The sequence below is a fragment of the Ostrinia nubilalis genome, chromosome 21 (assembly GCF_963855985.1).
Source record: "Ostrinia nubilalis chromosome 21, ilOstNubi1.1, whole genome shotgun sequence".
Classification (NCBI taxonomy): Eukaryota; Metazoa; Arthropoda; class Insecta; order Lepidoptera; family Crambidae; genus Ostrinia; species Ostrinia nubilalis.
The window spans coordinates 13,041,691-13,053,816 of NC_087108.1; the positions used below are offsets into that span (position 1 = coordinate 13,041,691).

General features: G+C 36.9%; 1 protein-coding gene and 1 non-coding gene across 2 annotated transcripts in view; one reads left to right on the forward strand and one right to left on the reverse strand.

Moving 5' to 3' along the window:
* The window catches only part of LOC135082563 (glucose dehydrogenase [FAD, quinone]), a 48,384-nt gene extending 44,882 nt beyond the window's left edge, over window positions 1–3,502 (reverse strand). Inside the window, exon 1 of the mRNA XM_063977362.1 lies at window positions 3,408–3,502. The gene's annotated coding sequence lies outside the window, so the exon portion shown is untranslated. The remainder of the gene's footprint in view (window positions 1–3,407) is intronic.
* Window positions 3,503–11,834: 8,332 nt separating this feature from the next.
* Trnav-cac (transfer RNA valine (anticodon CAC)) lies at window positions 11,835–11,907 on the forward strand. The gene has a single exon. It is a non-coding gene; the product is annotated as a tRNA-Val (tRNA).
* Window positions 11,908–12,126: the final 219 nt, after the last annotated feature.

Sequence of the window (12,126 nt, forward strand, 5' to 3'; positions counted from 1 at the left end):
CCTATTTGTGGGATATTGACATGCATTAAGGATTGCATGGTTACGACAGACAAAATAAACATAAATTGGCAGCAATTGCTTAAAAATATACCATAGCAGTCATCAGTAATAAATAAGGCGGATGGCGGAAACTCGCAACTTCTTTTACATAGGTATTATGAGAAAAATAGTTATTTCAGCAAAATTGTATGTCGAAGTGGCGGTTAAAGCTATATTACTGAAAATTTCGTCAAAATCATATAAAATAGACAAAATAGAATATAATAAGTTATAGATTTGAAAATATCTAACTTAAATATCATCAAAACTTTTGCTAATTAATACGTGGTACAAATGGAATGAGCTAAGCCAAGTATCCACAATCTCAACACTATTTCACTTGGCAATCAGTGATGCTCTTTTACTGCACTTAGGTAGGTATCGTTAATGCCAGTATTTTACCAGTTGACATATTCCGCAATGTGGAAAAAGTTCACCAATTTTGGCCTACGATACTAACACCCGTATTCACAAACGATGCTTGTTTAAGTGAACGCACAGCGTTGAATGGAGCTCTGTGATTTGTTCGTGTGTGACCCTGTGCGTCCACGCGCACTGTGAGACCTCATAAATAATAATACTTGTGAATACAGGCGTAAGAAATTACTAGTGCTGCGGACCACGCGACACAATACCAACCGCATCGTTTGTCCGTCCATCAATCAAGATATCGTCGACATAATAACTAAATTGGCAGGTTATTGGAAATAATGCGGTGGCGAAATGCACTTTTCTGTAATAGAGCTTGGAATGTCTTAATAGAGCCTTTGGAGCATTTAAAATTAATAGTTTTATGACCGAAATTGGATCATATCTTACAAGTTAGCTTATTGGTACTTGTCACGCTAGTAAGGTTTGACAGAACAAACGCGTAAGTTTTAGAAACCATTCCTTAACTGATTAAAGTACCGAAATGTTTATCTCTTCGGTTGATCACAAAGCCTTAAACAAAGTAGGGCTCTATTATGGTTATGACTCAGGGTTTTAATATGCGTGCTAATCACTTCAAAATTTGTACATTTGCGAATCCGAGAGCACAATAAAATTGGCATTATTTTTATGAAGTTCGGTACGCGAATTACCAATTCAGGCAGCTGTCAAAACATTCTGTACAATCTTAGTTCAATCTTAGTTCAATGGTCTAGTAAATACCTAGGTACAACGTACATCGTGTAACTTTACAGTTATTATCACTGTGATGGTTTTTAAAATCTGATACCAGACAGAGCCATTGTCTTTATCACAAAATATTTCTTCCAATCTAAGAAATGACTTAACAAGAAAACTCTCGTGTTCCAAGCCATCCGGCAGACGCGGCAATAGTTTATGTCTTTATTGTTATACCATAACATGTCGTCATTTTGAGTTAATTTAGTTTTAGACTATTACTCTACTACTACTACTTTATAAAGTTTGACACCAGAGCTACTGCAGTTATTGCAAAATCCCATACAACGGAAGAAAAATAATTATATCAATGAGGGTTTTCGCGTATGAATGATCCGCTAGATGGCGGGACGTGGATGTGGGGTCTGACTGCTGCGTGATTGGTGGATTTTGACATATCTGTCAATGTCATGTCAAAAATAACCAATCATGCAGAATTTGGACCTTGCGTCTACGTATTGCCATCTGGGGGATTTTTCATACGCGAAAACCCTCATTGAAATAATTATTTTTCTCTAAAACCCTCATTGAGAAATAGAAATGAATTAACAAGAAAAGTCTCGTGTATCCAAGCCGGCAGATGCGGCGATAGTTTATGTCTTTATTGTTTCCAACAATGGCGGCTTCTAAACACAGATTGCGGAATGGGGGCTAACGAGGCGGAGTTATTAACACTCTTCCCTTCGCGAGCAAATAGAGTCGTTTCAAGAAGTTATTGCAGGTTGTTATGGAAACCCTACGCTAAAATGTGGGTAGTTGTCGATTTTTTATTGAACTTTTACATTCAATTCAAATTTCACAAAAAAATCTGTTTATTGTAAATAAAGTTGGATTCACATTTTAACAGTTTAATAAAATACTTCAACGAGAGTATACCCTACAACCTACAATTTCAACAAAAAAGCTTATTCGGATGTAGGATGTCACTATCACACAAAAAATACTGAACGGATTTACATGAAATTTAAGTTTTTGAACGTTATGCAAATGAATGCATGAGAATCTGTTAGATAATAATAATAAATTGGTTAATTTAAAACCGTGCTAAATGATCTGTAGATATTTATCTTTACGTTTGTTTTATTTAGAAATCATGTTTTATTAGGTACTTCGTCGTGCGTTTGAGCAAACACAATAGAATATTAATCAAGTTATAATAAAACGGAGTGAATGAAGTAGCAACAATTGCCTTTTCCTAAGTTTTAATGGGTGTCTTATTTAATAATGCAAAGATAAAACAAATAAACATTAGGTAGTGTTAATTAAACCCGCAGTTGCGGGTTATTTGTTATTATTTTTAGATAAAAACTTTTATCTAAAACTTGCAAGATCAACTGACTGGAGAGTGAATCTCAAAATTCGGAGGATCCAGGTTCGATTCTCAAATAATGGCAGACATTACTTACTTGAAAAATTCATTTCCGCTCAATTACCAAGTATGGTTCGAGTTTGTCTTTGCATGCTTGAATCGACTTGATTACTTAATAAAACGAAAGGTGCATTAAGTTAGTTCGATTGAGTTACTCAGACGTCTAGGTGCTTATAGGTTCATGAGGTCTGATACCACTTGGATTTTGGTTGTGATCTCAATTGTTACATTTCACATGATAGGTAGAAGAAGAACTAAAAAACTACGTTGGTTAGAATAAACCTACATAGAACTTTGGTTAAATGCAACGCGACGAAATATCCAGACAAGATTAACTAATCGTTTAGAGACCAGACAGACCCTTTAGGTTTTAAGTAAAGTAATAAACTATACCGTGGAAGTAGTTCCAGCCGGAATGCACGAGACAAAACCGGAACTTGCAATAACAATAAAAGATAGAAAAAATATGAAAGGCACACATGCAGTAATGGTGGACCAAGGCTAAAAACTATTTTAGTACATGATCTTCTTAAGAAGTAATTGGAAAAGATACATTTGGCTCCATGGTCATTGATTGACATTATTGAAAAATTTATAAAAACAACTATTTAATGTCGGTAGTTACTGAAATAATTCCAATCATGATTTAATTTTGTAATATCGATAGACGAATCTAAAATATGCACGGATATAATTTGAAATAGATACTGGCATGTATACATTTGAGGGTATCATGGATCTGTAAAATAATTAGAAAGAAACAATAAAAAATAAAAAGATCTCATAAAAACTATTTGCAAAATACCGGCATAAAATAAAAAAATAAACTTACATTACCGCCAAAACTTCACGGGCACAGAACACAAACGTCAAATTTGAATTTGGAACACACGCGCGACTCCCGCGCAGCGCAACCGCGGACTGTGCTTGCGGGGTCACAGTGAGGTGACTGTACCTTTATCTTTGGATGCATAGCTAATTAAAACCTTTTTTGAATCTGAGTGAAGGTTGCGTGTATTTCGACGCGGACATTTTTTGGGGAAATTATAAATAGCATGTAAAAAATTGTTTCACGCATGTAGTACAAGTACTCAGCAGAAATAATATTGATAGGTTTATTGACTGGTTCTGTATTTAGGTGAGGTGTTTTAATACAATTGTAATTACAAGAGGTGTACATACGCCAAATTGAGACATCTTTGAGATTGCAAGCTTGATTTGGTTCGTACGTTAAATTTTGGCCACAGATGATTTGATCATAGACTTCGTAGTGTAGTCTAAAAACATGTAATGTTATCTTGTTCCATAAATAGGCAGAGAATAAGAATAAGAATAAGAAATTTATTCATAATGTTCATTACATGTCAAATTTTCAATATATTTTCTTATTAATAATAAACAATTGCAGTATTAATAAGAAAGAAATACACATCATGTCCAAATTAATTAATAATACAAATAGAATTAATGTCAATTAAATGTCAAAATAAATAGTGGGTAACAGTGTCAATAATAATTAAATTCCAAACAGTTCGTCAATTTTATAGAACGCCTGCTTGATCAACCACTTTTTTAATTGAAATTTGAAAGAATGAAAGAAAGAGAGAAGTTTCAGCTTAGGTACAGATGACAAATTTTCAGTCACTTTTGGCTTAGGATATTTTCATTCCATTTGCAAGAAATAGACTCTAATCATTCTATGGGGTCTAAAGAAAAGGTCTGCAGTGAAATATTGTACGCCAAAAATTAAGCCTATTTAGACCATCGACTTTTCGATTCTAATTTGTATGAAGAATCTGCCGATACCAAATCGGTGTAGTGCGCACTTCCATACATGTTCATACTGATCAACAGCCCGACCCAACTATCGGCCAACTAAAAATCGGTGGTCTGCGCATAAGCTTATAAAAAACAAAACTAGACGCACAAAATGAAAATAACACAACCTTTTAAATAAGGTCAATTATAATTCAAGGAACTATCGCGATGATCACTCTTTTTGCTCCAGACGCATCGTTCACGCTGGAGTAGAGGCCGCCCCAAGGCGAAGGTTCAAAAACGGTTTGTTGTCGTTACGTAACTGCTCTTCTTTCGCAGTTGCGAAAAGTTGTCGCTTGATCGGTTCCGACCGGCAGTTATCTACGCGTAAAAGAGTTATTTGTATAAAAAATTGAGTTCGCGTTTGAATGTCATGACGACTAAAGAAATGTGCAAGCGTACAAGGTAATTGGGTTCATTTTCATTAATTTCATGATCTATTTAGATTAAAACAGAAAGGGTCTATACTAATATGTAGGTAGGTAGTTTTTCAATTTTTCCGGCTCTTTTTCAAATTGAGCCTATGAAACTTATTTTGTGCCACATCATTTAATCACAAATATGTTCTATTCATAAATAATGGACTTGTGAAGTCGCAACCAAACTTTTACGTGACAACGAGAATCGCCATTCCAACTGTTTCAATAAGTACAATAATTACGATCATGAGTCATTAAGTCTCAACTGCTGCTGGAGGAGCCCGACTCTCTGTTAGAGTAGGCGCACACCGTTGATTTTTAGTTGGTCGATAGTTGTGCCCGATTTTAATTTGTATGAAGAATCGGCCAAATCGAATCGCGGCGTAGTGTGCGCACTCCCATACATGCCCATACTGATCAACTAAACTATCGGCCGATGAAAAATCAACGGCGTGCGCTTACTCTCATTGTTTTAGCAGAGGCAAATCGAGGACTTGGCCCACACTCCAATATAATAAGTCGATCCGTTTTCTAGCTTTCCTCATAGTCTACAACGTGTAGCTACTTTAGTATTGCTAGAGATGTAAAGATTCCACAGGAGTAAGGATCAGCGTCCGTTGATAAGGCCTCGTGAGATACGCGGGCGCGGCGACTTTCTCTCCGCCACGTGCGGGCCGGGAGGGATAGCAGTCACATTCATATGTGAGATGTAATCAAGGGCTTTAGGTAAGTAAATATAGAAGCTAAAAAGTTCAATTAAAGTAAATGCAGCCTCAAACCTCGAATATAGCATACAAGTAATATAATGGACGTGATTATGTATATGAATCATTACAATTTGGAACCAAATGATATGCCACCGGGCCAGGCTCTCAATGGTAGAGAATGGACGAATAGGAAATTAAAGATGCTAGTAGCCACCGCGAAGATACACTTCATTTGCTTAGTAATTAATTTTGATAGTGCAAAACGAAAAAATCTTTATGGTTTCTATCCAAGGGCAGAGCAGACTAACAGATACTCAAATTGTTGAAACAGCGCTATTTTATCCACTAAACTCTGAAAAGGGAGAAAACTAAGAGGGCTAAGTATAACTTATATCTCGTATTTTGTGTAAAAGATGGCTATGGTTTCACTATTATGAAGAATATGAGTTCCTAGGCAGTCTATGCAGATATTTATCTAGTAGTTACTTAAGTACTCGCATTTAACTGGCCTGACCGTACCAAAACTAATTCAGCGGCGGAACCGTATGTGCTTGTGATTAATTCTCTAGCACTTATTAATACCCTACTTGGGACCCGCTAACTAGCCTTATGATCTTTGTAATAAGGTTCATAATGAGGCTAAATGCCCGCAAATGCCTGTTGGTTACCTATTGCCCGGTGGTCAGCGACCGGTCCCAGGTTCCAAGAAAGGGCAGTCGACTGAGGAAGCTAGGTTTCCTATGTTACAAAAGTTTGTCGGCTAATGATGTTTTCTCGTCATTATGGTTATATGACATCACGTCAAGAAAATTGAAGTTGGTTATAGGCTGATTCAATTTTTCATAGTATGAAGACGATTTATTATGAGATTAATATTTACTCTTAGTAAATATTAATCTCATAATAAATCGTCAGTTTTAACATATTTCCCATACTGAAACTGTCAATGTGCCAGTTATACCAGGAGTTATTCTCGGATAAAAGTTTGGTCGAATCGGGCATAATTTAGATAGAGTAGGTCACGTAAACTTTCTAGACTTCGGTTAGTACGACGAGTAAATTATTACACGTACGAAGCCCCGAGAATATTCGTTCGGATAAAATTCAGGTTTTACCAAATTGTCAAATTAAAAAAAGTATTGAAGGATGAAAATGATTTTAAAACGTAAAAATACTGAAAATTACGGTAAATGCGATTGAGTTAACTTTGACTTGTATTACTCGAATAATGATTGTGTTGTTATTGACAAGTCTAATAGTTTAAAGTGTGAAAACCAAAATTTACCCACTACTCCAGCGACTAAAAGTATCACGATGCACTTAAATGACATTAATATTAATCCACTAAGATTAACATTTATGACTCAAAGCACTAAAAAACCGGACTAATTGACAAATTGGTATATCGAGAGCATTATTTCTATTTGGTCCAGCGAGAGCGTCCAAATGTCACGGCTACCCTGAGACATTTCAAAGCCGACACTCGTGAGGACTGAGGACGTACAAACATCACATCAGATTATACAGTTTTGTTGCAAAATAACACGTAATACAACTCCTTAAGATTCCACAGTGTGTAGCTTGAGCTGTCGACTGTTATAATGTCACATGTAATTGGATGTTCACAAAGGAAAGATGAAATAAATCAGTATTTATATTTTCTTGAAAGCCTGTCCAGTGCAAGGGTAGCTGCTTCTCATAAAGAACTTGAATGTCACAAATATACGATGGGCGCCTAAAGGTATGTGACATTGATACGTTCGTTTCAGCCAAATGACGTCCACTGCTGGACAAAGGCCTCCCCCAAGGTTTTCCATAATGAGCGGTCCTGCGCTGCCCGCATCCAGGCTCTTCCCGCGACCTTTACCAGATCGTCGATCCACCTAGTAGGAGGCCTGCCCACGCTACGTCTTCCAGCCCGTGGTCGCAACTCGAGAACTTTCCTGCCCCAACGGCCATCGTCTCTACGAGCTATGTGCCCCGCCCACTGCCACTTGATTTTAGCAATTCCGATACATTGATACGTCTGGGGGGTTTTGTATGTGACAAGGGTCTGCGCTACCCTACGAATAACAGTGTTTATTTAAAACTTATGTATATATGTATACCACGGTACATAAGGTGAACTTAATCCCATTCGGCATTCTCCTCTTGTGATTCTACTTTAAATGCAGGGCAGATTGAGGGTTCATATCCTACTGTGGGCAAATGTTAAAGTTATTAATGTACCCTAACATTTATTGTAAACTTGAAGTCATAAAAGCTTACGAGATTTTCCGTTATGTACTCGTAGTTACCCTTAAACCAGCGATTTGCTTAGTTTTGTGCAAAGTACCTTTTTTTTATCCACAACGAGGAAGCTCTTGGCCTGTATCTCACCTGATGGTAAGTGACTATCAGGCCGAAGGTGGAAGCGAGCTTCACCCGGAATCCTCAACCACGGAGGAACTGGCTATCTGCTGTTAACATTGTTGTTATGGCGACAGACTTAGGTAAGAAGAAGTGCAAAGTATCTAATTAGGTGATAATAACAATGTGCTATTATAATAATGTACTATGCATGACATGTAACCAGTCGCAAGGACCTGATCTACTTCAAGAACGTTCAAAGCTAGCCGAGTTCGGCGCAGGCGCAGCCAGATACAGGCCGTCGGCCTGACCCGATTCTCACGACGCATCACTTTCGGTTTCACGACGCTCACGACCCTAGTGATGGGCGACAGTCGATAAAACCGATTACCTCGATATTGATGTACAGATGATAGCCCATCTAGGTAAACACTGTGTCATCTTTATGTAGTTGTTCTGTTGTGTCTGATTGATTTGCTGTAAGTGCAGCAGCAGTTCATTCAAATTAAATAGATTTTTAGTATTTAATAGGGTTAACACTCAAAGATAAGATAAGACGCATTTTTTTTACGATTTACATGGCTTAGGGTGGTTTCGACCAAACAAGAGTAAATATTAATCTCAGAATAAGTTTGGCACATTGACAGTTTCAGTATGGAAAATATGTCAAAATGATTAAATGTATTAAATTCTTTAGTAAATTACCACAAACTGTTGTAGAACTACCCAAACCCATTCATAAATTCAAAGCACATATTAAAAGTACCTTAATGAAAAAGGGCTACTATAAAGTCGATGATTATTTAAAAGATAAAAATGTTTGGAATACGTTACTGCCTAGCTCGCATAAATATTTATACCTTTGTACATTTTAAAGCATGTAAACCTTTGAAAAAGAGGCTGACAATAGTGACTCGAGTTTCTTGCGCTGCTTCTTCTCAGCACTGGCCCATTTATTGTCCTGAAGCAGTGGTAGGGTTAATACTGGGACGTGTAAAAGTGCTTTTTTAAGCCTATTTACAGAAATAAATGAGTTTTAATGAATTTTTAATGACAAGTTTATTCTTCAGTTAACCCTTAATTGGTCGCGTGGGGTGTCATGCACCCCAGAGCAGGTTTCCAGGCTCACAACTTTTTAAAATTTGAATTTAGCGCGCTGGCCTTCTAGGTAGCTTCGTAAACACGTAAAATGTACACGATTCAGTTGCGAGCGGCGCTCTGTTGTGAACGGTTGGGCTCGGAGAGCGTGTTTGGGGTGCGTAACACCCCAGGTGACTGTTTGTGTGGTCTAAATTTCGAGGTAGTGGATGATGTTAATTTCATTATTTCTGTTTTAAAACATTGTAATAGAGAAAAGAAAGCCCGAAATTATTCATTTTTACAATAAAACGAAAGGGGGAGTTGGTACAAACGACCAAATGTGCGCCAGTTATAATGTACGAAGACGCACCAAAAGATGGCCGATGGTGATATTTTTTCATCTTTTCGATATCACAGGTATCAATTCCTATATGATATACAAATCTAAAATTGACTCTAATATATCCCGAAGAGTATTTTTAAAGCGACTAGCTGTTGATTTAGTCAAACGTCACCAAATATCAAGAGCCAGCATACCCACACTACCACGACCGCTGCAAAAACGACTAAAAAAACAACATGGAATTCAGGACCAAGAATCTCTTTCTGAAGCAGGCCGATCGCAATCATACAAAAGGTGTCATGTATGTCCAAGAAGTAAGGACAGGAAAACAAAGACTGAATGTTCGAAATGCCAAAAACATGTGTGCAATGACCATATGAATATAGTTTGTCGAAATTGTGATGATAAAAACTAGGATTTGTAAAAAAAAAATTTCATATTACAAAAAAAGGTTAATTTTGTTAAAAATACGTTTAAAAGTTGATTAATATGTAAGTTCAAATGTCCTAATTAATAAAAGTCTGATTTTGCATGTATTTCGTATTTTATTTGATTTCCTAATTCTGGGGTGCCAAACACCCCACGCGACCGCTTATGCAACTTTTTGGGCGCGCCCAATTGAGGGTTAAAAGCTCAGATCATAGAAAGAGAATAGATATGAAGTCGCGCGTAACTACAACGAGAACCAGTGTCCCCACATTTCCCCCACCACAGCTCCCACACACACATTCAACTGTGTAAAAACAAAGCGACTGAGAGTCTACGACAACATGTGCAACCGGCTTGAAAGTGCTGTGATTGGCCAGAAGGCATGCCTTATGGCCAATCAATGGCCGCGTGACGTGACGCACACTAAGAAAACGCTAGTGAGACAACAAAGATAAAATGGAGTCGACAAGATATCGATACTTTAAATCGCTAGGGGCAAGGCTCGAAAGTGATTTTACAAAATGCTTATGTATGAAAACCTTTTTATTATTATACGTTATTATTAACTGCTAGCACGCATTTACTTTTTAATTATGGCGATCTGCGTACCGCATATTATGTTTATCAAAAATAATGCCTATATTAGGCTTTCAACTAGCTCTTATAGTAATTACATAGTTGACAGTTACAATTACTTCTACTGTTATTTTTTTTTGTAAAATCTTATAATCGCAAGTAACACATCATTTTTTTATTTAAAATTACAAAATAGAAAATTATAATTTACTTCTATTTATCGATAATAGGAAACCGCATTATAACACGAGCACGGCACTATGTTACGACCGGCACATGCGGCCGTACTGTGTATTTTCACACGACAGTGGATATCGGAAGAAATTAAAAATACATTGCGCAGTAGTTGAGCATGACATAAAGTGGTTGCTAACTAAATCGTCAAAGTACAAGTGTGTTAGAATTTTTATCACCACTGATTTCGATATCGCAGTAACTGTTACGGCACTGAATTTGTTCGTAAAAATGTTTAGTTTTTTTTATTTATAAGCAAAATACCAATGGATTTGCAATACTTACATGTATTAAATGACTCCATTGTTCCTGTAGTTCTTCGTTTCACTTGTTTTATTGCACGTAACGACGCATTATCCAAAATATTGGAGAACATTTCCTTAGTACGACTGAATCGCGACTAACCTAGCTACGCGGCCGATGTTCGTTTCTGGGCATATCGCGGAGACACGCGCCACGCCCCCGTTTCACATCTATTCCTTTCTATGATCTGAGGTTAAAAGTTATCCGACGATGGTAAAATCAGCCCTTAGTAAGGGTAAGATAGTTCTTTGGTCCTTTTCTTGTAAGAAAATAAATAAATACGGAAAAGAGACAGACACAATTCTGGCGGTCTTAACGCTATCAAGCGATCTCTTCCAGAACACTCAGGGAGAGGGCACTTATTTAAAATGTAAATGGGAAGCAGTAGATCTTATACCTCACAATACAGACAAAAATATCCACAATGCCAAACTTATCGATAACTGCTTATCCCAGCCATCACTTTCGATTTCATTGGAACAAAAACTAGACATGATCAACTTGCGGTACATTGCTGCATCGCCATTGCGATCTTCTTAATAAGACGCAAACGGTTGGCTCGTTGCATTTGTATGGAACTTTGACTTTTACTGACGTGGTTTAATCGAGCAGTATAAAACTAATAATACCAAGTAATAAAGTTTAGATTCATCAATGATTACTCGTACTTATATTCTTTCAAAATTCTTGCATGGCGACAATAAAACGTACTTATTACTGAATTAAAGAATTCGACCACTTCACAGTAAGTAAGTATAATTCCATAGTCCTGGGTAATCTATCTAACCTAACCTACACACACCTATTACCCGTGTCACTCCTGAAGTTATGAGCATTTCTATTTATTTTTAGATTAGTACACATTATTGCGGGAATAAAATGTTATCATCATACAGTCAAGGTCGGGTGAAGCCGCGCTTTTAGCTAGTTTAGATAAAGTCAAACCATTTGAACTGTTTGATCTGCAGGACTTTATTAGCAATTTCGCCCATTGCTCTCAAGTTTCCGTAGTGTAGCGGTTATCACGTGTGCTTCACACGCACAAGGCCCCCGGTTCGATCCCGGGCGGAAACAGTTAATTTTTTTATAACTTTCGCCTTTATTTTTTATTTTTTGCTAGTGAATAAACCAAATTAAGTAATTATGTCGTTGTTTTTTAAATTAATATTACTGTTATTCTTGATATTGATTAACAAAAATCTACTTATCTTACGCCTGAAGTAATTTGTAAGCTAAAATCAAACGGGTCAGAGTAGTTGCCATTCTATTTGCAATAGGCGTTTAGAATTTTAC